This window comes from Anabrus simplex, chromosome 5, assembly GCF_040414725.1.
Source record: "Anabrus simplex isolate iqAnaSimp1 chromosome 5, ASM4041472v1, whole genome shotgun sequence".
Classification (NCBI taxonomy): domain Eukaryota; kingdom Metazoa; phylum Arthropoda; class Insecta; order Orthoptera; family Tettigoniidae; genus Anabrus; species Anabrus simplex.
The window spans coordinates 148,451,300-148,479,038 of NC_090269.1; the positions used below are offsets into that span (position 1 = coordinate 148,451,300).

Here is a 27,739-nt window from a genome sequence, read left to right on the forward strand (position 1 = left end):
TATACAATCCATCAGTGGTCCCTAACCTGTTAGGGGAGAGATCCTTACTGTTTCACAAAATTTTCACTGAACACGCTCAGAATGTTTTAAGCAAGCCTCGAACCTATGGGAGTAACAGAGTCCCACTCCCATTTGACAGGCGAGGGACTCGGAAACAGCTTGGCGAATGAAATGGAATTCAATGGGCAGTTATCGATATTAATGTCTTTATGGAAGAAAGTAGAACTGGCTGAATCAGAAAAGAAGATGCATCTGGATGTGCTGGGAGAAAATGATATTTGGGTAAGGGGAGATAATGAGGAAGAGATTATAAAGTTTACTTGATGGGTGTTAAAAAGGGAAGGGCAGAGTATGGGGTAGGGCTGTTCATCAGGAATACTAATGAATGCAACATAGTTCCTGTTAGGCATGTAAATGAGCTAATGATGTGGGTAGATTTGGCAGTTGGAGGAATTAGGACGAGAATTGTCTCAGTGTATTCACCATGTGAGGTGCAGATGAGGATGAAGTTGACAAGTGTTATGAAGCATTGAGTGATACAGTCAGGGTCAACAGCAAGGATAGGATATTGCTAATGGGTGATTTCAGTGTGAGAGTTGGAAATAGAACTGAAGGATACATTCTCATACAGAAACGTGTGTGCCAATAAATTTTTCAGAAGTCTAGAAAAGTAGTGCTGTTCAATCATGAGCCCCTTTAACACATCGGAGATGCCGCTCATAGAATGACGGAGCTCGGAGAATCTACCTGCACGTTTTCACTGTAGCTAAAAAATAGTAGCTGCCGTTTCAGCAAGCTGTGACTTCACTAGGATACTGTTGAATGCAGCCCCCATCTAGTGACAAGGATAATAATTATCAAAAAAGGCCGTGAAAGCCTTTTTTGATATTGTATCTCCAATGGGGGAGCATTTTTTAAATGGAGAAATCATTTCTCCTTTAGCAGGTTAGCAAACTTGATTTGCTAACACGGCGGGGCCACACAGTTTGGTCTGCCACTGCTAAGCAGAGTCCTGGAGGGGCGTGCCATTCCAGCTGATGAGTCCAAATGGCACGTCTGGACGAAACTCTGCATAACGCACACGGCCTAACCACCCAAAAGCTGGTTCTATTGCTGTGATTATAAGGATAATAATTGTTCTGGCTGCCGAAGCATGTCGCACTCCTCTAAGGCAACAATTAATAAATGACTGATGAAATGAAATATGACAGGGAAAACTGGAGTACCCGGAGAAAAACCTGTCCCACCTCTGTTTTGCCCAGCACACATCTCACATGGAGTGACCAGGATTTGAACCATGGAACCCAGCAGTGAGAGGCCAGCGCGCCGCCGCCTGAGCCACGGAGGCTTGTTGAATGCTTCTATAAGCATAAAATGTACTAGTTATGAGCATAAGTCGGGAGCTCTTCTTTTAAGGCATTGATAACACAGCCACGTTCCTACATAACCTGGGGCTGCGTCATCGTTGACTCTGAAATAGGCGGGAAAGAACGTACGGTACATGCGGACAGGAAGAGTGTGTGTTCGAGAGGCAAGCTTATTTGTGTAATTCTTGTCAATACTTAGCATGTCTAATTCAAGTGTACAAAATTTTGACAACGAATCCATAAAGGATGTTCTTATGGAAGACAAGTTCTGAAAATGAGGATGAGGATAACAATTACACACTAAGTAAACATGATGATTCTGGCACTTCAGGCAAGTAAATGTAGATAATGAGCCAATTTCAAATTAGTGTGAAGTGTAACATAGTTTTTATACGCCTTCCTGAAGAAGGTTCCTAAAAATGCGGGTGTTTCCCGTATACCTGCAGCAATCACAAAGTTTGCACAAGGAGTAATTTTAATACCACCTATTCAATACAATTTATACCACTATTGTGTGGTCAAATACACATAGAAATTACCAGAATTTTAAAGGTACATGTTTTGCCCAATATTTATTGGGCATCAATCAGCCTCTTTCAATCTTAAAACACACACTGGTCTGAAGAATCTTAAAAATTTACATAAAATGTATTGATGAACATTTACAGGTGTTGATACTGTGGTTGCATAATGATTACAGCACAAAATATATTGACTAAATCTGGATCTTTTTGATAAAAAGCTTGAACAATATATATCACGCCTGGAGAACAGATTATCAAAACCTAAGGCTTCACAGGACAAGAACAAAACAGTTAAAAGATACAGTATATCATGAGGTTGAAGTCTAATATTTAAAATTAGGATGAAAATATGTAGTCGAATTGGAGGCGGTATAGATTAAGACATCTTGGAATGTTGGATAAAAATCGTAATATGTCCAGAAGCAATAAAAATCATCAAAGAATTTGTCGAAAACGCTGCTAAAATTATCCAAATAAACAAAGGTAGGTCATATAAATATTAGACTTCAACCTCATCATATACTGTATCTCTTAACTGTTTTGTTCTTGTCCTGTGAAGCCTTAGGTTTTGATAATCTGTTCTCCAGGTGTAATATAGTTATGGGAAAAAGTATATGTACACCTTAAGAGTTAAGGAATGTTGTCGTTTGTAGTTGACGCAGTGTCCATAAGATGCTAGAAATTTCACTACTTTTCTATATTTCGGTATTTCGCGAAACATGAGTATGAATACGTACTGAAAATAACAATAGTACTTTAGAAATGTTTGTTTTAACAAATGTATCATCCAATAAGTTTGAAATATAGGTGCATAAAAAGTATTCGTACAGTTAGTTTATCTTCACATCGAAGCCCTTGATGACATCCCAAGTAATGCAGGTAAGCAGTAAAGGTCACGTCTTGTACTAAGTCACTTGTGCATGAGTTGTTCTAAACAACAAGTGATACAGTCAGTCGGTACGATGGACCGCAAAATGAAAGAAACAACAGAAGAAGAGAGAAGAATTATAATCTAGGCTCATAATTTCTGTAAATCGCTCTCAGAAATATTGAAACTTGTGAAGAGACCAAGATCTACAATTCAGGGAATTATTGACATGTATGGTGAGAGAAAATCTTTCAAAAATGCACGTAGATGGGGACGCCCATGCAAACTAGACAATCGAACTAAAAGATTAATCCTTAGAAAAGTTAAGAAAAATCCTAGAATCAGTGCTGCAAAACTGAGGTCTGAACTAGGAAAGGATTTAAAACTTAATATCTGTGCTTCCACGATTCAAAAGTTTTTATATACGAATGGGTATCATTGTAGAAATGCCAGGCGAAAACCTTTAATTACAACAGCAAATAGGAAGAAAAGACTACAATATGGTACAGACTATTAACATGCTTCTCTAGAATTCTGGGATCGAGTTATATTTACGGATAAAAGTAAATTCACTGTTTCTCAAGAAAATGGCAAAAAGGTGTGGAGGAAAACGAACACAGAAATCGAAGAAAAAAATCTGCTTCCTTCAGTGAAGCATGGTAGAAGTTGTTTAATGGTTTGGGGTTGCACGAGTTCAGCTGGAGCAGGTTTCTTAAAATTCATAGGTGGAAAGATGGACCTTAAATACTATATTGAAATTCTGAAGAAAAATCTGGCATCTATTGCTGAAAAGATGGGACTTCTGGGTAATTATGTATTCATACAGGATAATGATCCAAAGCATACAGCCCTTGGTACACAATTGTGGATTTTATACCCCCCCCCCAATCCACCCATTTTAATCCGATTGAACATGTGTGGGCTTATCTTAAAGAGAGACTGAGCACAAGACATATTTTATCATAGGCAGCTTTGGAAATGGCTCTTTTGGAAGAGTGGGGAAAGATTGAGGCCACCTTCACCTCCAAGCTAGTTCATTCAATGCTTAGGTGGCTTGAGGCCATTGTAAAATCAAAAGGATTGCCAACAAAATATTAATGTGTACTAATATCAGTGGAGAATGCAAGTAAACTGGACTGTACAAATACTTTTTATGAGTATGAAATCATGGTATTTTCATTTATTTATTGTATTGTTGACAGAGATGTCTATCAATTTTATGTTTTATGATGTATATATCATTACATCGTGTACAGAAAGCTAACCTATTGATGTTATAAAACGTACATGACAATAAGTGTACTAAGTAAAGTATTTTTGTTTCAGTATTAAGTGTACGAATACTTTTTACTATGACTGTATATTGTTCAAGCTTTTTATCAAAAAGATCCATTTCAGTGTCAGACATGGATTATTTTTAGACGAACGTTTTAATTTTTCCAAATTGAGTATATGTATCTATTTTATTCAATATTGTTTGTGCTGTAATCATTATGCAACCACAGTATCAACACCTGTAAATGTTCATCAATACGTTTTTATGTAAATTATTAAGATTCCTCAGACCAGTATGTGTTTTAAGATTAAAAGAGGCTGATGATGCGCAATAAATAGTGGGCGAAACATGTACCTTTAAAATTCTGGTAATTTCTATGTGTATTTGACCACACAATAGTGGTATAAATTGTATTGAATAGGTGTTGGGTATTCAGCCCGAAGGCTGGTTGGATCCTCAACAGGTTCACCATTAGGTGTCATAGATGGCCTAGGTGTCACTGAAGAGGCGTACTAGGGAAATGAGTAGTGCGGTAGTTTGCCGTTGCTTTCCTCACTGAGCCAGAAGTTGCTATTGCACATCAGTCTGCCAAGCCCACTGAAATGCATGCACCAACCTACCCTATGAGTGACATTTTCACACCATTCATAGCAGGGACTGGCTGCATAAGGAATGGCATTACTAGCGTCACTCATATCTCAGCCACTTTCATATTGTCAAAGTCCATTATAAGACTGAGACAGGTCAATGAAAGTAACAATTTTATTCTAGCCCATATCAGAAGACATAGTGTACTGTAAACACTACATCTTGCCAGCAAAGGCCTATTGAATCGATGGTATTAAAATTACTCCTTGTGCAATCTTTGTGATTAGCTATTTTTCAGTACGGAATAAAGATGAGAATAATGGTTTGTAATACCTGCAGCAACTCGATGCAATCCTGTCGTCAAACAACAAACAGTGGGGAAGCAAATTACTGGTTGTAAAAGAGGATGCCGATACTAATTGACCAATTAGGTTAGAATCTGTATTAGTGTGTTTCAGTAGATGTGTCTACAATATTAGACAGATTTCAAAATATTAACTGAAGTGGCATCCATAGCTGCCTCAGATATATTTTTTTTTAAGTTTGTAAAACTTAATCTTCATGAATTTATAATTAAAAATTACTGCACTATTATGGTAATTAAAACTCATTTTTGTGTAGAAGAAAGTGTGATCTTCCTAATTTTCCAAAAGTTATAATCATGGCTTACCCTAGCATTGAAAAAATTTCAAAAACCATTAAAAATCCTGGGAGAGTAGCACATTCAAATATGGCTATCTCCAATGTGTTAACTGTAGATAGCATGTACACCTGTCCGGCGCATTGCCTGAATGGTCAGCGTTGAGGCCTTCAGTTCAGAGGGTACGGGGTTCGATTCCCAACCGGATTGCGGATTTTAATCACATCTGATTAATTCTTCTGACCCGGGGACTCGGCGCCTGTCCCAACACTTTCCTCTTCATATTCAGACAACATTACTACACTACCAACCAACACAGAAACACACAATAGTGATTACATCCCTCCATATAGGGTTGCGTCAGGAAGGGCATCTGGCTGTAAAATAGGGCCAAATCCACATGTGCGAGACAGTTCGCACTCCCGACCCCACAGATGTGGGTAAGCGGTAGAAGAAGAAAGGATGTACACCTACCTGGATACCTTGCAACTGTTGTTGACAGGGTAGCTTCTTGTGACACAAACTAGGCTGGAAGTGTTCTCTGTGAACCTTCAGTGATATGATATGTGTTTTTAAGTGCCAGATCGTCCCAGAAGTATTTCTGCTGATGAATTGTACTTCTTTTGAACAAACACTCCCATACAGCAAAGAAATTTGTAATGATATAGCAAATGTTTCTAACAGATTTTTTGAGGTCTTTTTCTGTGCTGCGTTAGGTGAAGAAGTTACATCTCTCAATTCAAGGTGGTCTTAGCGTGGTTTATTTGGCTTAAAATCTCCATCTTTGACTTTACTTCTGATGTTATCCTGCCTCCAAGGTAAGTGAAAGCCTTCACACGTTCTTCAATTGCTTCATGTGTGTCGCATCTGCTTTCTACTACAGGGAGTTTAAGACTTCGTAGTGGAGTACTGAGGCATAGGAGTGCAAAGAAGCTGCTACTGCGATCGCAGTGCCCGCAATGGTGAGCAGACAAAGTCATCTCAAAAAAGTGGCATGATTACACATGTATGTTGGGTATTCAGCCCGAAGGCTGGTTTGATCCTCTGCAACTCCACCAACAGCTGTCATAAATAGCCCAGGCATCACTGAAGAGGTGTACTCGGGAAATGAGTTAAGTAGTTTCCCGTTGCTTTCCTTACTGAGCCAGTCGCTGCTATTACTTATCAGTCTGCCAAGCCCACTGATATGCATGCACCAGCCGACCCTATGAGCGATATTTTTATACCATTCATAACAGGGACTGGCTGCATAAAGAATGGTATTACTATTATCACTCATACCTCAGTCACTTTCATACTGTCAAACCCAAGGATGAAATTGAGACAGGTCAATGAAAGTAACAAATTTGATATAGCCCATACCAGAAGACATAATGCACTGTAAACACTACATCTCGCCAGCAAAGGCATTGATTACGCATATAGAAACCAAATGAAACAACTCACCAGCTATATACATGCTCAGGATAAATAAATAAAACAAATAAACTTGTAATGAAACTGAATTCACCCGTATTTACAGGGTAAGTGATCTCCTTGAGCTGCGATGCAAGCTTCACATCTTGTAATGATTTGTAATACACTTTGGAGTCCATGGACACTGCTGGAATGCACATCCTAATTTGGATTTTTAATTCTTCTGCAGTTCGAGAATTATTCCCGTAAACTTTTCCTTTGAGATTTCCTTGTAGTTAAAAGTTGCATGTACTTAAATCAGGCAAGCAAGGTGGTCATAGGCCCTTATTGATGATCTGATCATTATCATCAAACACTTCCTGCAACCGTAGCACCATACTGCTGGAAATAGTTGTACCTTTCTTCATTTTCAGTCAGTTCAGCAAAAAATGCTTCGAGAATGCTGTGAATATAACAGTCAGAAGTAACCGAGTCTTGAAAAATTATCGGACTGCACACTTACACTGCACTAACAGTGCACCACCTACCCACCTTCATATCATGCAGAGGTCTTGACTGTAAAATTTGTGGGTTCTCTGTATCTTTGAACATATTATTCTGTGAAGTGACACGTACTCAAATGAAAACATACTTCGTCGCTCATGGAAAAAAAAAGTTCGGATCCATGATACCACTGTGGACACTATTAACACGTTCATTGCCAAGTGACCCCATTTGGGTATGTGAGAGCAGTCAAGTTTTTGAGCTTCACGTCCCCATATGGGGTCATACGTTCGTTCTAAATCAGGAACTGTGCAAACCCATTTGGGTGCGCAGTAAGTATGTCCTTCGAAGCTGTATAAAGTCTCTTCCTGCCATCTGTTGGTCATCTATTTACGGTAAGTACGCACATAGTTCACCTTCCATTCGTCAACTCCTGTTTCGGCGCGACCCCATATGGGTACGTCAAGAGTGCTCTGTTGATTGACAAAATCATTGTCTATCTCGCGCACGGATTGTTTATGTAAGTGTGCAGTGCTGTGATATTCCTTGTCTTTTTAAGTTGCTATGAGTAAATCGAGCAGTAAAAACTTAGTGCAGACAGTCTGGACAATCTATCGAACAAGTCGGACAATGATGACATAGACGAAGTATATAGTTAGTGATTTTGGACCCAGTACAGAGCAAATAGCGATCTCGCACGTTCATCCACATTGATGAATTACAATATTCATCATACATGTCCCCCCTGCACTTCGGGTTTCCAAGCCAACTGTTGCAACAATTATTACCATCTTCAACAATATAGTCACCGGTTCCCATGTTGCGCAGTCATCACTGCTAGGTTCTCTTACCCAAATTAAAATTTATGCAAACATAATTATATACTTCTTCAATATTCCATAACTACTAATTCTTCTTATAATATTATTCTCTTGCATCCTAATTTACCAAATTCACATGATTTTCACTACTTTATACCACAACATTTTATACGAACATTTCCTAACTTCAAATAGGAGGATCGTCATTTACAAACATTTCTCGACCCAAAGTCGCGGACTGCTTTTTACGGCTCCAGTATGAACAGGCTAACACGTCTTTCAAAATCAATAGCATATAACGCGTCCCTGCAAAGGGAAAGGTAAGTATGAACGAGCGTCGGGACAGTAACTACTGTATAAGTGCGACCCCATATGGGGTCGCAATATTTTATCTAATATACATAATAAGTTAACCTAATATATCATCATTTCAGTGATCATTTGCTTGGTTAAGCCTGTGAATGTTTGGCACTAGGGAATAACTTGATCTTATTAGCTCACGGCACTAGACTGCAATCCTATGAATTTCGGTCTGGCACTCAACGTGTTACTTAAACGAACCACACAGCAGTACAGCCTGGATGGGCCTTAGTCTACTAAGCAACCGCTGCTCACCTTGAAGGCCTGCAGATTATGAGGTAATGCAGTGTGATGAATTCTCTGGGTCGTTCTTGATTTTCTAGACCGGGGTCGCCATTTCACATCAGATAACTCTTCAGTCGTGATCACACAGGCTGAGTGGACCTTGAACCAACCCAAAGGAGCAGGTAAAAATCCCTGACCTGACTAGGAATCAAACACGGGGCCTCCGGGTGAGAGGCAGGCACGCTACCCATAGAGAGTGGGTCTGGACCCTATTCATTAGTCAATTGTAAAATCTTATTCTTACAATAAGATCTGTAAGCTGTATGTTATGGACTGTATGAGTCCAATAAGACTGTAAATGTAATATATTTTTTGCATTACATTCTGATGAATGTGAAATACCAGTTTCCCAAGCTACTCTTTGAAATGACATACAGTAGAGTCTCGATTATCCGACCTAAACGGGACCTGGAGTACGTCGGATCACCGAAAATGTCGGATAATACAGAATAACATTGAAAATGAACTGAAACAAACAGGAAGGTTTTACGGTACTCTGTTTATTGACCTATAAATTCAATTGTACAGTAGATGCAGTACTGAACGAAAACATTCCAAATGTCTTACGAAAAGAAACTTGTCAATAATGTCTGCTTGGCTGCTGATTCACGTTTTCTTGCTTCGAGATCCCGCCGTCGACGATAATCCTTTACTTTGAGTCATCGTTTTCTCCTTTTGTTCCGCAATGCCTCGTTCTTCTTCTTTCATCTTCATCCTCATTGTCGTTAGCATTGACAAAAACAATAATATCAGGGTCAGTTAGTTCAAACAGCTGATCTTGTGCACACTACTTACATCTTGAACCGTAGCATCGTCACAGCCAGGTATGAAATTCAGTAAGGGAACAATGTTTTCCACGTCTTCTTGCACCACCTCCTCTCGATGTTCAAACTCACTCAACGATATGTTCCAAGACTTTCTAACGTCGCCGTTTCAACTTTTTCCTAAGACTTCGCTATCCAATATGCCACGCCTTTCATGTTGTTTCGCTTTAACTTTTCCCTTTTTTTTTTTTTTTTTGCTAGGGGCTTTATGTCGCACCGACACAAATAGGTCTTATGGCGATGATGGGATAGGAAAGGCCTAGGAGTTGGAAGGAAGCGGCCGTGGCCTTAATTAAGGTACAGCCCCAGCATTTGCCTGGTGTGAAAATGGGAAACCACGGAAAACCATCTTCAGGGCTGCCGATAGTGGGATTCGAACCTACTATCTCCCGGATGCAAGCTCACAGCCGCGCGCCTCTACGCGCACGGCCTAACTTTTCTATCATTTCTACCATTGACCATTTTCTCTATCAGGGATGAAAGGAGTTTCCGCCGATATTTCCTCTTCAATGTTTCTAGTACACCTTGGTCCATTGGCGGCATAATGATGTCACGTTAGGAGGGAGGATCATGACTTTAATGTCAGCATTTCTAAGTTGCTCTTCATTTGGGTGTGATGGAGCATTGTCTGGTAGAAGAAGAGCTTTTCTAGGGAGATTGTTTGAAGCTAGAAATGTTTCTACATCTGGAACAAACTGTGTAAAGAACAATCTTTTAAGAAGTCAGCAGACATCAAGGCAGCCTTCTGATTCATGTAATGGACAGGAAGAGCATTAATGGAAATATTTTTAAATGTCCTAGGCTTCTTTGCTTTACCGATCATAAGCAATTTTGCTTTTAAGTTCCCAGTAATATTATTACAGGCAAGAACAGTAACTCTTTCCTTACTACGTTGTAGCCAGGTGCAGACGTCTTGGCTTGGGCTGCGAGAGTTTTGATGGCAGCATCTTGAAATTCAGCCCAGTCTAATCACAATTAAAAATCAGATCACCAGTTAATCTTTCAGCAAGAATTATTTCTTGAAATTCCTTTTTAAATTTCACAACCTCATCGGATTTAGCTGACAGTTTTTCTCCACAGATATTAAGCTGCCCAATGCCATACCGTTTTTTCCAGCGATCAAGGCACCCAGCACTGGCAGTAAAATTAGGGTCCCCTTCATTAAACTCCTTCTGGAAATACACTCCCATTTCTTGCAGAACGGGGCCAGATTGACAAGCCCATTTCCAGATATTGAGCGAACCAAAGAAATAGTGCTTCACTTACTTTTTCGTACTCACATTTATTATCATTTTTAAAATTTTCAGTGCTTCACTTGTTGCTCTGGTAGGGCCCCACTTTTCAATTTCTTCCCTCTTATGTTTCCAGTCTCCCTCTGTAACACGTCCAACACCATAATCTTAAGCCACTTTTTGAAGAGTTTCCCCTTTGTCCAGTCTCTTTAACCCACTCAACTTGTCTTCCACAGAAACAATCACTTTCTTCTGTTTACTTGCCATACTCACAGAGGATATGGAAACTATAACATCCACGCCCAACCAATACTACACTGAACAATCCTACCGCATGACTGCCAGTGCTTGTCCCACGATCGCACCCTCCACACCGGGTGTCCCAAAATTGCCTCCACCTAAAGTTCAAATGAAGCCTACCAGTGTCGGATAACACGGAATGTCGGATAAGCAAAGATCTGTTGAGCGAGACTCTACTGTACATGGACTGACTTGCAGTCTTGGCTGTATATCTCCTAACCTCTCCTCTGTGAGAGCTGTTGTCTCTTTTGCTCGTTTTTCTTATTGGTTAACGGAACCAGTGCTATGCCACTTGTGAGCGAGTTGTTGCATGTAACGTTTTGATGGTACAGTAGAACCGTGAAACTGTCTATGGAATTTTTGAAGGCACCTTTTAACTGGTTTCTTTTTCTTGTGCAAATAACACTTGACCAAAAATGTTCTCTGGGCTGACGAGTACTTGACTATTATGATAATAACCTCATAAAACTCCTTACAACTCCAGTAGTTACTAACGAACTGCTACATCTACCGTCAAGACTTCTTATCACACTAAGCTTGACAAAAGCCATATGGCACTCGCTTAGGGATTCTCGCAACCTCTGAGCTAAAGTGCAGAGTCTTAAATTATACTTCCTGTAGAATTTGGGTCTTTGTTTAGTTGATTTTCATGTTAAAGACATTGAAGGAGGCTTCCATCTCCTCGCTATCAGTTCCAGCTCACTTTCAGCCAGCACAGTGATACCATCTGCAAATCTCAGCCAGGTTACTTTTTCTCCCTGGATAATTACCCCTTTTATCAAAGTTTCTTCGATACCTCATACAGCTGCTGTGTAATTCTCCTGTCCTTATACTTCACACTGAGCTCCTTCAACATCCTAACCAACTCTCTCCAGCTGACTTTATCAAACACCTTTCCTAGATCTCCAGTCACTTTTCAAGAATAATTTTTAGACCCAAAAATGCTTCTTCAGTCCACACTGCATCAATCTTCCTTTCAATCCCTCTCAGAATATAGTGGTAAGGAATTTGCATGCATGACACACTTGTTAAATCATTAAGTTTCATGAAGACTTCTAAGAGTGGGTTTTTAAATTGCAGTACAAGACGATTTCTTTTTGGGGTGGTGTAAAGTACATATCCTTTCACTTCACCATACGAGTTCCTTGAATAAGAAGAAGGGATCCATGTGTCAAACACAAACATAGGCACTTACTACTTTAAATAAAACTTTGAATAGGATTTTGACACTGAACAATTTCCCTCAAGAAAAGAAAATGAAGATATGTTTTAGACAACAACAAGAAATAGAGCTGTTGAGATTTTAATGTGTTGTTTTAAAGCAGATAATTTATTTTAATGTTTTATGTGTTATAAATTCTAGCATCTCCTTAGGGATTTTGACACGCTTTTTCATTATTGCTGAAGAAGAGAAACACTTCTCGAAACGTGTATGATGGTGGTGTGAATTGAATTAGTAGGCAGTATATACTAATTGTATAATCAATCGTATTAACAGGCGGACCTGTATTAGCCCTGTTTCACACAGGTTGGTGGATCATTAATAGTCAATACGTATCTAATGGCAAACTACCTTGCTCCTCATGTTGCCTAGAACGCCTCACTGTGGTGCGGACATTGATTTTTGTGGTTTTCCTATAACTGCATAGCCTTTGATGATGCTGCTTGAGGATCCAACCAGTCTCTGGGCTGATGACCTAACAGACAGACAAATCTAATAGGAACTGAAAATGGTCAAGTTCATTAATACATACTGCTACCTATGATCTAGACTTCAAGAATGAGTGCTTGTATATGTTCTTCTATGCTCAAGAAGGCCCAAGGGGGCCAAAACATGTACCTTTAATGTGATGTTACTTAAAATTTTTCCTCTAAGATATTTATTGTATTGACCAGGGTGGAGAAGTGAATCATTAATAGTCAATACGGATCTAAGCTATAGCGGATTGTCGTTATATCTGATTTTTTGTAAAAGTTGGGGAAAAAACCTACACACATTAAAACAGGTATGGAATGGCAATCTATTTGTTCAAAACTTGTGTTTTCGCAGATTTTCATACTACAGCTTACTCGTAAGTTATTTTTCTAATTTCGAGACAACGTGAATGCGTGTGTTCGATTTCATCCTGAAAACTTCAAGTAATATCACTCCAGTGGCTTCTGTGGCAAACATTTCATTTTTCATATTTGAACAGAGTCACCCAACCTAACTTAACATCATATGTATCATGAAAACATATTTCAAACACCAGTAGAGTAATGATAAACCTTTTCGCTATAAATTACTCAGGAATAGCCTTTTTGAAATTTAACCAGATGCGAGAAAATACAGTGAAATCTCATAGTGTATTCCTCATTAAGACGATTTCTCGCTTAGCACGTCGTAAATTCGTAGACACGATTCACTGTTGATAAACTTAACCATGATAGGTTTATATGGTTGTTTGATCTGTATTAGTCTGAATGTATTACAGAACTATTTAAAATAGTTTTAATTGAATCCGCCTTATCAATACACTTATTAATGAAAGAAAACTATCTATTTAACCATACATGTTTCGAGAAGCCAACCATTCCCTTCATCAGTGGTCAGTTCAAAGAATAAAACAATATAACACAATCTTTTGTTTTTACAATTCAAAGAAGTACTGTGTCCTAATAGACCATATTAATGAATAAAGAAAACTTATGAAATATTATAAAAATGATCAATACATAAAATTTTGTTGAACTGAAAGAGAATACTTATATAAATTTAAGATCTTCAAGTTTTCTTCTTTTTTCCTTCGTTTTGTTCCTTAAATGATCATATGATAGTCTATACAGTGGGTTATCTTCTGCACTTCTCTCATTTAAACTTGATTCAAAATCATTTTTTTGTGTAAGGTGAATTTCTAAACTTTTCAAAACAGTCATTAATTTTCCCTTTTTGGCCAAATTTCTTGTCATTTCGATTTTCAAATTTTCAGAAAAGCTACTCAGATACTATTATCAGAAACGACTCCAGTCATCCAGGTCAACATAAAAAGGCAACATTTTACAGTTTAATTAATAGAGCTATGAACATACATATGTCTAACAAGAATTATAATAGAGAGATAAGTATAATCCATCAAATTGCTCGTAGCAACAGATATTCCAAAATATTTACTAACCCTTTGGGCTCCAATTAATTTTCCACCTGCATCCTGCACAGGTCCAATTTGACATTAGACAAATATGGAAAGGAAGTACTCGCATAAGTAAAAAGCTGAATTTTTACATTAGTAACACAAACTGCAAATTTATTTATCATCAGTCAAGTTAACCACATTATCAGCAATATTTTTTCAAAGTATGGTACTTTCGGAAGGATTTGTTCGGGTGTAGTCCTGGGTTTCCTGGACAGGTCTCACAAAAAAGTGATGTTTCCTTTCTGCCTCCTTTCACTTTCCTGTCGGAACATGACACATTCCTTGTTTTTTTTTGTCCTGACGAGCATCTATGATGTGTAGCTTCCCGTTCAGTTGAAGTTCTTCGTCACAGCTGCTCTGTCGGCCGCGCTTACGGGCATTTTTGTTCCTAACATCCCCAACAAGCCCCATAATAACTCGGTCCCTGAAAGTCTTGTGATTCACATCGGGCTTATTTTCTTGCCTTTTGTTGGAAGTTATATAGGTGAAAATTGTTCACGAAAGCTACCTCCAACACCCAGAAGTACAATTTCCTCCACCACTTCAGGCTTTTCACTACAAAACCATAAAATGAGCAGTAGTGATCAGCATGATCGACCCTCCCATTTTGCCTGTGTAATCTATAATGGCAACAGGCTTCAAAAGTCTTTCTTCTCCTTGCCCATTCCGGTTGTGTCTGACTGCCTCCACCATTGCTAGGTTGTGCCATGTACTAAGAACTGACACAGTGCGCTTGTCTTTTCACGAAAATACCATAAACTTTTCTTCCCTCCACAGAGCACGGATTTCATGCTTCTTCAGATTTAATCTCCTATCTTTCAGCCGAGGTGGTAGTCCCTTCCGATTCAATAGCACAGTCCCAGTTAGGTGAATTTTCCTTTTCAACAGTTCTCTTGCCAGTTCCATACTAGTATAAAATCGATCAGTAGACAAATGATAACCTACAGCTTGAGTAACTTGAAGTACGTCTGTCACCACCTGTAAAACTATTCTACTGCCAAATGTCAAACCAGGGAAAAATAAATTTTGCGTAGTAAACGAGCCAAAGTAAGGAATCGTGGACAAAACGTGCCCATTCAATGCATCAGCAATAACATATATCTTAATCCCCCACTTTGTTCGTTTTTGTGGATTATACATTTTGAAAAGGACACGCCCCTTGAAGCTTGCAGTCGGTTCGTCAGCTGACAGATACTGACTTGGCCTATAAAATTCCAAGAATGACTTCCCTACACATTCTAAGACACTTCTAACTTTACTCGTTCTTGTTACCATTGTTGATTCACTTGATTGTGGAGAATATCTGAAGAAATCATTTCCGAGAAAAATGTCCTTACAGAAGGTCGATGAATAGAGCCACAAGTCTGAAAAATCTTTTAGAGTTTTCCTTTTTGTACGTGCCACATTCAGAACACCACGAAATGCCGTAATTTCACCGACGGTAACATCGACCCAGTTCCACCATATGGAATGTTGCTGTAACGGCATGCATTTGGTAATACATTCTCTTACATACCTGTTAATTTCCTTACATATTTCGGAGAACAGTGAAACCGGGAACAGCAACAAATAGAAATCCAAAGGAGTTACCGGCTTCTTTCCTGCAGTAGGAGGTATGTATCCCATAGAACTGTTGTGAGAATACTTGGAAAAAACACGGTCACCTTCTTCATAAACTTTCCATTCGTCAGCCCCTACATCACCGCTTTCACCACTATCTTCCACGTCATTTTCCTCCTCCGCATTCCAAATATCATTCTCAGATTCGAGAATACTAATGTCACTATCAGAATCCGTCAACAAATCATCGTCAATATCGCCACTGTCACATAACTGTTCGTAAATATCATCAGGCTCCATGCCGTGGCTGGTGGACGCCATTGATAACGAAAGTAAACACAGCAGTGACAGCGAGGAACTATCTCCAAAGAAATCACAATTCAGCTTAAAGGAATGAACAGCAGATGGCAGTAGGCAAGAGAGAAATGCCAAGGCTGTATATTGCGTAAAGCTTGGCGCCATTTCTGCTCCAGCATACGAAATATATAACCTTCAAGTTGTGTTGGACTAGGTCCGACATAGGACCGGAACTGAAAATTGACGATGTCGGACTCAGTCCAAAGGGTTAATAGAATGATAAACAAAGTGAAAATGAACCAAAAACAACTTTAATTAAAGAGCAAAAAGGAGAAAGAGAAATCTGCAGTTCTAACTTTTCGAAATAAGCACTCTTATCAACTGCCTAAAAGTTTCAGGAAAAAAGAACATCAATGTCGCATACAAAACGGATAATAATACTAATAAGATAATTTTCAATTCAGATAAGATGGAGAATAAATGTACATTTAATAAATCAGGAATTTACAAATTAACAAGCCAAACATGTAAACAACAGGACAGTCTGGAAGAAGTTTGGCTATAAGGTACAAAGAACATGTTAATGCAGTCAAACATAAAAGATATTCAGCAATGGGAGAACATATGGTTGAAAAGAATCATAAATTTACAGACATTTTTAATGACATGCAATTATTACATTTGGCCAAAAAGGGAAAATTAATGACTGTTTTGGAAAGTTTAGAAATTTATCTTGCACAAAAAAATAATTTTGAATCAAGTTTAAAATAAATGAGAGAGGTGCAGAAGATAACCCACTGTATAGATTAGCATATGATCATGTAAGGAACAAAAAGAAGAAAAACTTTATCTTAAATTTGTATACGGTAAGTATTCTCATTCAGTTCAACAAAATTTTATGTACTGATCATTTTTATAATATATCATAAGTTTTCTTTATTCATTGATATGGTGTATTAAGACACAATACTTGGAACTGTAAAAACAAAAGATTGTTATATTGTTTTATTCTTTGAACTAACCACTGATGAAGGGAATGGTTGACTTCCCGAAACATGTATGGTTAAATAAATAGTTTTCTTTCATTAATAAGTGTATTGACAAGACAGATTCAAATAAAACTATTTTAAATCGTTCTGTAATACGTCCCGATTCACGTCGTATTAAATCTATTTAAACATACCTCACCTATCGCGTCACAAATTTTCATTATTACTGCTCAGTACGATCACATTTTTTCCAGCCCTGAAATTGTTCTTTTTGATAGGAACGTTATTTCCAACAGATTAGAGCCCTCGCCACAGGACCTAGGTCGGGGAAAGTTACGTGAAAATGGGAAATGGCCTTGAATTCCGGATATTTAGAGAATACATTATAGCTTCGGGAAGCAAGCCATTAGCCTCAGGAAAGTTCAGTTTTGCTTTCCAATTTTCATTGATGCTGCTGAATACCCCAACAAAAGCCTGTTTGTGTTTGTATTTCACATTCCATTCTGAAGTTAGAAATTCATTCTGTGTTGAGTGACACAGTGAAGGGTAGCGAATAGACTACGTAAAGAATTTGGAACATAGTTGTGTGAAGTTAACTAATGTGGTGCATATTTGTCTTGTTGTAGCCCCGTTATAATTACTTAGTCACTTACTAATGAAGACAAAATCCAGGAAGTGGACAGGCATCTGCATCTTTCAATTGTGGCGCATATGTTGAAATGGTTGAAACTCGAACCTACGAGTTTCGACTCGAGTCGATTGAAGTGTTATCGGATTCAAGATGATGGTCAAAGTCATTTCTCTCGCACAAGGCCGAGTTTAACTCCAAATTCATGGTCGAAGAGTGTGACCAAAATATAAAATATAAGGCTTCAGCTGATGTTTGTTTTAAAAAGTGTGTGATCTGCAATAATGCGCTAGTACTTTCATGGGGCCCCACTGCAAACGTTTTTATATGTGTTGTCAGATGTTTTACACACCTTTTAATACACTATTTTTATTTAATAAGCCCCAGTGGACAAGGTTTTCTTATTTGTTCTCTCGTCTTTTTCACGCCTTTTAATACTCTCATCGCATCTTTAGAAATGGTAGACAGCCTATATCTTTCACTGTACCCATGCATACACGACGTAAAATGCACGCCATGTCGAAAAAATTCAAGTGTTTGTTTACATATTCCTGTTGCATAGTTTTTATTTGTGTATTGAAGAGTACGTTTTCTTGCTCAACACATTATCTTTCCTTGTCCCCTGCAGAAACGCCTAATGAGGTTTTACTGAATAAATTAACCTCTGAAATCAGTCATCCACTCTGCACCGTATCTTGAGGTGTATCACATTCTTGCTTACTACCAGTACACAATTTTAAAATTAAGCGATCGTTTACTTCAGCCTGTATTTCTAACATGTTAACTACTGCTGTCTGGCACGTTATTTACGCATTTATTACAGAAACATGTTCTCTTACATTTCGAAATGTACTTATAGAACACCAGTCGATTAGTATTACTAATGAACTCCGATATTGCTGTAGAGTTCAAATGTCGACGAGTGTTCGCCAGTGCACATAGCGAAAAATCTATACCAAATATGATCTCTTCACATTCAATATAATCGCTGGCATGTATAAATACTGATAGTGGAAAAAAATACGCACGCTTAATAGTTCGTAACAATGGATGCAACAGTGATAGGATTCTCACTGTAACCAAAGGATAATACACAGTTTAATTAAGGAATTTTCAAGGGACAGAAAAAGCTGTTGTTATAACAGAGTTCTCGCATATGCCGTACTCGCTATAACGGACTTCTACTGTACCTATTTTTCTCTATGTAGTGTTTGTGGGTCGCTTATCAAGGGGTCAAGTGGTTTGGGGCTTGCCCATACCCTGTCTGTGTTCCTAGCATCACAAATACAAATTCAGAATTGCAACAGCAATCTTTACGACGACACCTTTTTTTCCCAGATGTACAGACAGGTTAATATTTATGAATATTTGAACTTTTAACTTTTACTGTGGAAATAAAGTACACTGGTGTATTCTAAAAGTAAATAAGAAAAAATACTTTTTGTTTGAAACAAATTTATTGTAAATGTTGATTCCACTCTCTGTATACTGATAGTCTGTACGTTTCCAAGAAATGCAAGCAACTTACATGAGCAGAAAGCACAAAAGGAAAGTTTTGACTTATAAACCCAAAGCTTTTTCTACAACAGTCAAATTATAAATGGTAAATTTAACATAAGTGTTGTTAACTCCTGAAAGCTTAAGGCTGGAATAAACACGATAGGGCCAAGTTTGCTGAAATTGTACGAGGCCTGTACAAAAAATAACAGCTTTGAAAATACAGTGGTGTCTGCTAAGTGGTGCCAACTAGAAATCTGAACTGAAACAATTTCTGCTCTGCAGAGAGTGCGAGTTGCAATTATTGGTATATTTGAATATTACAGGCAGTATATCAACAGTCACTTCAGCTTCTAATTGGCAGAAATGTTTATAAAGAAACACCAAGTAATGAAGATAATAATGCAGTCTTCCCAGTTATGTGAAAAAAATTTGTCAAATACTGAAGAAAGCAGGGAAGGTTGGGTCAAATGTGAAAGTGTTTTTGACACTTTTCTTCTGCATTATTAATTCCTACCTGAGGGTCAAAAGTTGAACCACTGGTATTATCTCAAGTCTTGAAATGTGTTCGGGAGAAAAAGATCAGACTTATGGAGAAAACTTCTGGAGCCTCCATCTTGACAACACATTGCCATTGAAGTGAATTCTTGGCGAGAATGAAGACAATTGTGCTTTCCCATCCACCTAACTTAGCCTTCTGTCTATTCCCTAAATGATGACTAATCAATCTGAAGTTAGTGGCGGAATTACATGTTATCACTCAAATCGCTTGCCAGGACTGTTTTTCACAAACAGAAAAGGCATCAGGAACATTAGTTAGGTGAGGGAGACAAAGCACCCTAAAGTTTGGTTATTTTTTAACAGGCCTCGTATGCACAGCAAACCATAAGTAAATATTACTTGCACTTACTTCCTGCCTGCCTTCATTATAACACAATTCCTCTGTTACAACAGGAAACAAACACTGGAACTGATGTACACTACTGGCACAATGTAAAGGTTACAGTCACATTATCTGTCCTGCCTAATACGCTGATGAGCCATTACATTACGACCACCTTTTGCCCGCACAACCGCAGCCACTCGACGAGGCATCGATTCAACAAGGGGGTGGAAGGTATCCTGGGGTATAAGGTCCTCCAGTAGGTGGCATACACCACTGGTCAGTGGTGATGTAGCACAAAGCAAACCACAAATGTTCAATGGAGTTCATATCGGGACTATCTGGGGGCCATGGCATTAAAGCAAATTCACTATCATGTTCCACAAACTAGTCCTTCACAATCCTGGCAGTGTGGCATTGTCCTGTTGGGAGTGGCCATCACCATCAGGGAACACTGTTGACTTGGTTCCCAACAACGTGCAGATACCGGATAGCTATTTGGGATTCATGTACCGAAATAATAGGTCCCAGTGTGTCCCATGTGCAGATCATCACATCTCTTCCAACAGCCTGTTTCCGCCTCTTTGTGCAACCAGGTGCCATAGCCTCCAATGAAAATTGGCATACGTGCACTCGGCAGTCTGATGAGACGAACCACCAATTTGGATTCTTTGGACCACGCGACCTTTTTCCTAATCATCCACAGTCCAGTGGTGATTATTTTGGGCCCCCTCATGCACCGCTTTCGGTAGACTCCAATCAGCATTGGGTCACTGACTTTGGAGTCCTACGCGCAACAGTGTTTGATGAAATGCGGGCCTGGCATAGTTGTACTTGTTGGTAATTTCTTGAGCTGTGGCACCGTGGTCAGTCCGCAATGAGCCGCTGTCGATATACAAATGAATGAGGCATTGTTGGACCACTTTCAATAGGTGCTCACAACAGTGGCATGAAAGCAGAACACAAGCCACACCGTTTCAGAACTGCTGTGCTATCACAATAATAATGTTATTTGCTTTATGTCCCACCAACTACTTCTACGGTTTTTTGAGATGCCGAGGTGCCAAAATTTAGTCCCGCAGGAGTTCTTTTACGTGCCAGTAAATCTACCGACACCAGGCTGATGTATTTGAGCACCTTCAAATACCACTGGACTGAGCCAGGATCAAACCTGCCAAGTTGGGGTCAGAAGGCAAGCCCCTCAACCATCTGAGTGGCTCAGCCCGGCCCTATCACAATTTGCACTCTATCAAACGCAGAGAGTTCAGCTGCTTTTCCCTTTCTAACACCGGAGACACTAGTAACAGCAAGCCTGTAGCTGATCATGCTACCAGTATGTCACGTGTTACCCCCCTGCTGTGAGCTTGCAACCGGGAGATAGTGGGTTCGAATCCCACTGTCGACAGCCCTGAAGATGGTTTTCCGTGGTTTCCCATTTTCACACCAGGCAAATGCTGGGGCCGCTTCCTTCCATCTCCTAGGCCTTTCCTATCCCATCGTCGCCATAAGACCTATCTGTGTCAGTGCGACGTAAAGCCACTAGCAAAACTCGCCCTGCTCCAGTACGCTAAATCTTCATGGGTTGGGTTGGTCATAATGGAATCTCTCATTAGTGTTGTAAGTAGGATGAGATCTCATTATGTTGTGAAATGCTCTGGTAGAGAGATCGTTTTAAAATTTAAAAAATTACGCTAGGTTTCTTTATTTTCATTTCTCCATAAATTTACTTCATAAAATGAACAGAGAAACACAATATTCCACAGGGGCTACAAAGTACATTGTTACTCTAATTACATTTCAACTTTCTTTTTCATAATCCAGCATTAAATATATATTTATTTTAAAATGGGACTGATGCTCATCAATTTTCAAAAAAGGAGTAGTTATCACATTTCCACCATTATCCATAAAATGGAAGTTGTTGAAACTTCAACCTGAAGGGAGTTTCTTCAAGATCAAAACTGAAGTAAAGAATAACTTTTCAAAAAAAAAAAAAAGTTTTATGTCGAGAGAGTACTGCAGAATGGAACTGTGATAAATGCAATCTACTGGACATCAATGGAAAGTACAAGTGCACAGCATATAGGAAAGTATTCATAAAATGGGGTAATTAAGTTTGGGTATAACTCGTCGCTTACAGACAAAAACGGTAAAAACTCTTTGAACACAACAGAGATTTTCCATCAGGAATTGGTATATACAGCTGGCATGTGCATTTAATCACAGGCCACTAAATACGTAATGGAAAGGGAACATAAAATATTACAAATCTACCTGCAAACACCACACACCCACTGACTTATCTTCAATACAGTTTCCTGAAAATGCCTCTCTCTCCACCTAATTAGTTGTCAACCATAGAAGTAATACTTAAGTCCATAGAAATGCTGGGTGGTTTTCTTGCATCACTCCTTCCAGTGACTAACAATAGCAAATTTTATTTGCTCATCATATACCTTAACATGTCAGGATTTTAATTCCAAAGGATTTTAATTCCAAAATATTACAGTTCAATGCCATCTGTAAATGTTAGGAAGATGAGTATCTGTAACTGCTTGAATACTGCCACACCCACTTCTGTAGGAAGAGTTTTGTTTCTCTCTTATAGAGAATTTCCACGTGTTTGTCTTTCTTCCATGGAAACCTGTTATCGAGAAGGCTGTGGAAAAGTATGGCTGCTGCATTCTTCCAGTTCCTTGTCTGACAATGTGTTTATATACATGTGTTGCTGTGGTTTCATAACCGATTTACCAAGTGCTGATTTTGTGAGTTCTGTGTTATCGAAAGTAACAGTATGCCTCGAGGTGAACATAAGAGTTTTTAAGAAAGTAAAAAAGGACCGTGCTTCTCGGTTTACGAAAAAGAAATCAAATGTACCAGAGCAAGGTACAGAACACGATACCGGTATGCGTAGTACTTCGAGCAAGAAATCCAGTGCTGCTAAGACAAAAATTGATACAGGCATTTTGTTCGATGAATACAAGACGGAAGATAAATCCTCAAGTGGGTTTAGGTTCATAGATTTGAGGATTCTGTCAGAAGTTATTCGTTCAGCTTGTGCACGTGCTAACCTTTAGGATTCTGGCCAATCCAGATTTGAAACAGAAGTGTTTGCATGGCAGAACCCAGAATCCTAATGAAAGTTTCAACTCCCTTATATGGAAGAGATGCCCCAAAACTGTATTTGTGTCTTCAAATTTGGTTAAAATAGCAGCATATGATGCTTGTTTAGTGTTTAACAATGGAAATATAGGGAGGATAAAGACTTTGAGAGACCAGGATTGCAGCCAGGAGCCTTCACAGTGTCAATACTAAAGGACATAGGTGACAGCTGAATTGCTACAGCTGACTCCACAATGATGAAATCAGAGGAAGAGGAAACTGAGGAATAGGGATATGGTCTGCACTAATTCATTAGATGAATGGTAAAACAATCTCAAATCTTTGATTCAAATTTTGAGTAACCTCAATTTTTGTAAGTTTAATGTACCTTTCCTACTACATTTTTCGAGATACAGTGATGAAACTTGTTATGCTTTTATAAACCATTATTATAACATAAATAACTTCCTGGAATATATATATAAAGAAAATATTTCAGATTTTATGGGCTAACAAGTCACTATATTTTATCCATATTTAGTCCGTCAAATTTGAATTGTTCTAAAAAATAAAAGTAAATAAGATATCCATTTCTTCCACAATTTCAAATTATTCTTTAGATATTAAACAGGGTACATTTTAAGGGTACATGTTTCAGAAAGTTCAAATATTCCTAGCATAGGAACCATTTAAGTGATCACCACAAAAATTAACACACATATGTCCAGAACACTGATAACCATGCATATCAAATTCTATAACATTATCTTTAAAACTCTGGGAGTTACAATAATTCTTTTAATGAAGTGCAATTTTGCATACATCCCCCCTTAACCTGCTTAACCAATAAAACCATTCAACTGAATTTTGTACCTAAAAGACTTTGAATTCACAAGTTTTTACTGCTGCAGCACTTTTGTGATCATTCTATGGTTTTAAAACTAATGAGAGCCACCATCAATAATGCCATTATGAACAAAGTAAAGATGGTCTTTCTTGATACAGAAAAGACAAAAAACAGTGTACAAAGCCAAGGGGTATGGAGGCATACTGTAGAGAGAGTGAAGGAGACATACCAAGGTGCCATGGGTTGTGTTGAAGAACAAGCTAGATAAAGGGTGTTTTAACAATTCAAGCCGGTTCGACATACATTGTATGTAAACTCTTTCAAGATTAAAAACATTGTGTCCACCTATTCAAGTATAGTGACTTGTTACCCCATAAAATCCGAAATATTTTCTTTATATATATATTCCAGGAAGTTATTTATAATAATGGTTTATAGAAGCATACCAAGTTTCATCACTGTATCTCAAAAAATGTAGTAGGAAAGGTACATTAAACTTACAAAAATTTAGGTTACTAAAAATTTGAATCAAAGATTTGAGATTGTTTTACCATTCATCTAATGAATTAGTGCAGACCATATCCCTATTCCTATTCAATTGAATAGGTGGACACAATATTTTTAATCTTGAAAGAGTTTACTTATTGTATCTTCAATACGGAACAAAAGGAGATTAGTTACTTGTACATTGTATGTCCCGTGGACTATACTTGTTCAGCCTGTTCGACATACATTGTATGTCCCATGGACTATACTTGTTCAGCCTGTTCGACACACAATGTACGGCTGATCCGGGCAGAAGTTAGGATGCCTATTACACACACATCACTGCTACTTTGGGGGAATCTCTTTTCACCTTATGAATCAAGAAGTTTCATAACTAAAATTTATACAAAACTGATAGATATCACTTTTGACTCATACAGATCAGGGATAAAACATGAAATGCATTCTTTTGTATTTCAAGGAAGTTGCTTTAGAAGGTACCATGTCCTTTCCTGCCATTTTGAGAAAGCCTTGTGAACTTTAAAATTGTTGCCACTTGAGGGAAAGTACTGAAAGCAAATACTTCACAGGTATTTTTCCCTTTGCAGGATAGAGCATATTCAGTCACAGAAGAATGTCCAGGCCGTCTCATTCTCTTGCATGCACAAGTATCATTGGGTTTGTAGGTGAAGTGATGTATTAGGGAGCGATATTTTTGGTAGTGATACGGACAGGGACTTTGCACAACAAGAAGTTACTGCAGAAGTGGCAGACAGCACAGATGAAGAAACATTTTCAGCTGTAATAACTTTGTCCACTGTTCTCTGGTTGTGGTGTGAGGTAATTTCATCATGAGCATACAGGAAATTCCCTGGGCAAAAAAAAAAAAAAAAGAGCATTGAGAGTCTGTTTCAGACCGTTTTCTGCTGTTTTTCCCGACGACAAAGTGATGGACCTAAGTGTTTGAGAGACAAATAGTACGTGGTAGAAGGTATACTTGATGCCCCCTCGAAACCAAATCACAAGCCAGAAAGTGGGAGCCAATGATGGGAGGAAATTTGTGTGTTCTTGGGACTTGTAATGTTTATGGGGATAATTCATAAACTCACCCTGAAGGTTATTTCACCAGAGATGGATTTTTAGAAATGCCTATATTCCCTCAAACAATGGCAAGGAATAGGTTTGAATTCATCTTGCGATATTTACACATATAAGACTTTAAATTTCAGCCCTTCCTGGAAATTATACACGATAATTTTTAGACTGCCTACATCCCCAATGTAACTATTTTACGCTTATTTTGTAAATAAATCTTAAACAATTACCAAAAATGGAACTTACCCAAATTACAGTATATATTTTTGCAAATATTTTGTATGGTTATGGAGAAACACTGAACTGCAGTTATCACACATTACTGAAAAACATTGGACATGATCACGGTAAGTAGTCCTAAACTTTTCATTACATTATGTTTTGCAGATTTAATATAATGAATTCTTTAACTTGATGGTGTCTAAACCGCTGTTGAGCTTCAATTTAAATACTGCCTGGGAAATGATCAGCTCAGGGTTAAATTGCCAACTTGCGGGGTTAAAGCAGGGAAATGCCCTTTCACTGTTGTGATGGATAAGATAATGACAGTAAGGATCGAAGTTCAACGTGAAGAAATGAAGGAGTGGGCAACAATACATATACTGCATGGAGAAGAAGGACTGAAAGTTCCAACTACATAGAAAGTATGACAGGGCTAGGTGATGGAACATGCACGTCTTCAAGTGTTAAAAGTCTGATCTGTAAACAAGGATGTACATAATATATATCATACCTATAACGTCCAATACTATCCTAGAGATATTAACAGAGTGCAGATGAACGAGTACAAAAGGTGTTACAAGAAGAGGGAAGAACTAAGAGGATAGAGGAATGTCAACTAGGATGGTATGGACAGGTCAAATGAAAGGACGACTCAAGGATATCCAGAAGAATGTGGGCAGCAAAAGATCAAGAAGAACTGTGTTGAGAAGACAGGAACAGAGAGCGGGTGGAATGACAGGACACAAAGACACCTGGCCAGTGGCTGGGCAAATGATGATGATGATGATGATGATGATGATGGCCACTGGAATGACACAGTGACCTGGTATAAAACATTTAAAATTCAAAATTCATTTTTGTGGTCAAGGCACCACAAGTACAGAAAATGTTTGCCAAATTAAAAAAAACAAAAAGAACCAACATGATTGAACTACCAGTGATATATTTCATGGGGAATTTGAGAGTATTCCTATCTCCTAAGAATGATAAAGAATGTTATAACAAACACCCTATCACAACTATCTTATATAGAACAGTCTTTTGTGAACTACAATTTTCAATACTGCTTTCCAGACAAATAATTACAAAATACCTTTTGTTTACACAAATCCGTACCTTGTTACAAGAAAACACTGGACTGGATTGACACCTCAGTTACACTTCTCAGACAGGTAAAAAAAAAATTCATGTAAAAACAAGAAGAGGTACTTCTCAATTATACTGTTCTTAATTACATCTTTCTGGGGAATGAAAGGTCTAAATGCTACAGGAACAAAGCTGCACTACCTGAATTTGTAGTATGGTATGCAACATTTAACTGTCCTTGAATTTCATTTCATTTGGAAGGTTACACTGCACAGCAGTTTGCTTGCGATTAAGTATCACAACAGTCCTTTTCTTCACTTGTACAATACTATGGGCCTTGTTTGTAACCGCCAGCACTAAGTAGATGCATTATCTTCATTCACAAAGCCCATACGAACAGTCCCGGGATGTTATGAACAAAATCCTGGAGAATAAAAAAACAGAAGTTAGTATCGTTTATTACACTTCTGTCAAGAAGTCTGGAGTCAGACATTTTGTAACAACAGCTACTGAGACTTCAAACACAGACATCATCATATAAACTCTGGGTGGATGAAATGGAGAGACCTGCCTGGAGTACTATGTATAAGAATAAAGGGTAATGTATGTGAAACGAGTAAGAGCAGCCATATTGGTCTCTGTTGCCAAGATGGGCTGATGGAATAACTCAATTAGACAAAGTGAGAAACGACAATTTCAGAGTCAGTACCATGGCCGACAAACTTTCCGAGAGCAGCTTAGATGACAAGCCCAAAGATCATGATTTGGACAGTAGTGGAAATTCGAACTCAACCTAAAAATTGAGGAAGCCCTCATCAAACTTGGATGTCCGTTACCAACGGGAAGCCAAAATAAATTTAATAATAACCCAGGATGGAAGGAATTGGCGA

General features: G+C 38.4%; 1 protein-coding gene across 1 annotated transcript in view; it reads right to left on the bottom strand.

The window, feature by feature from the left end:
- Nucleotides 1-18,760: 18,760 nt before the first annotated feature.
- The window catches only part of LOC136873863 (brahma-associated protein of 60 kDa), a 196,309-nt gene continuing 187,330 nt past the window's right edge, over nucleotides 18,761-27,739 (bottom strand). The window contains exon 10 of the mRNA XM_067147156.2: nucleotides 18,761-27,273. The gene's annotated coding sequence lies outside the window, so the exon portion shown is untranslated. The remainder of the gene's footprint in view (nucleotides 27,274-27,739) is intronic.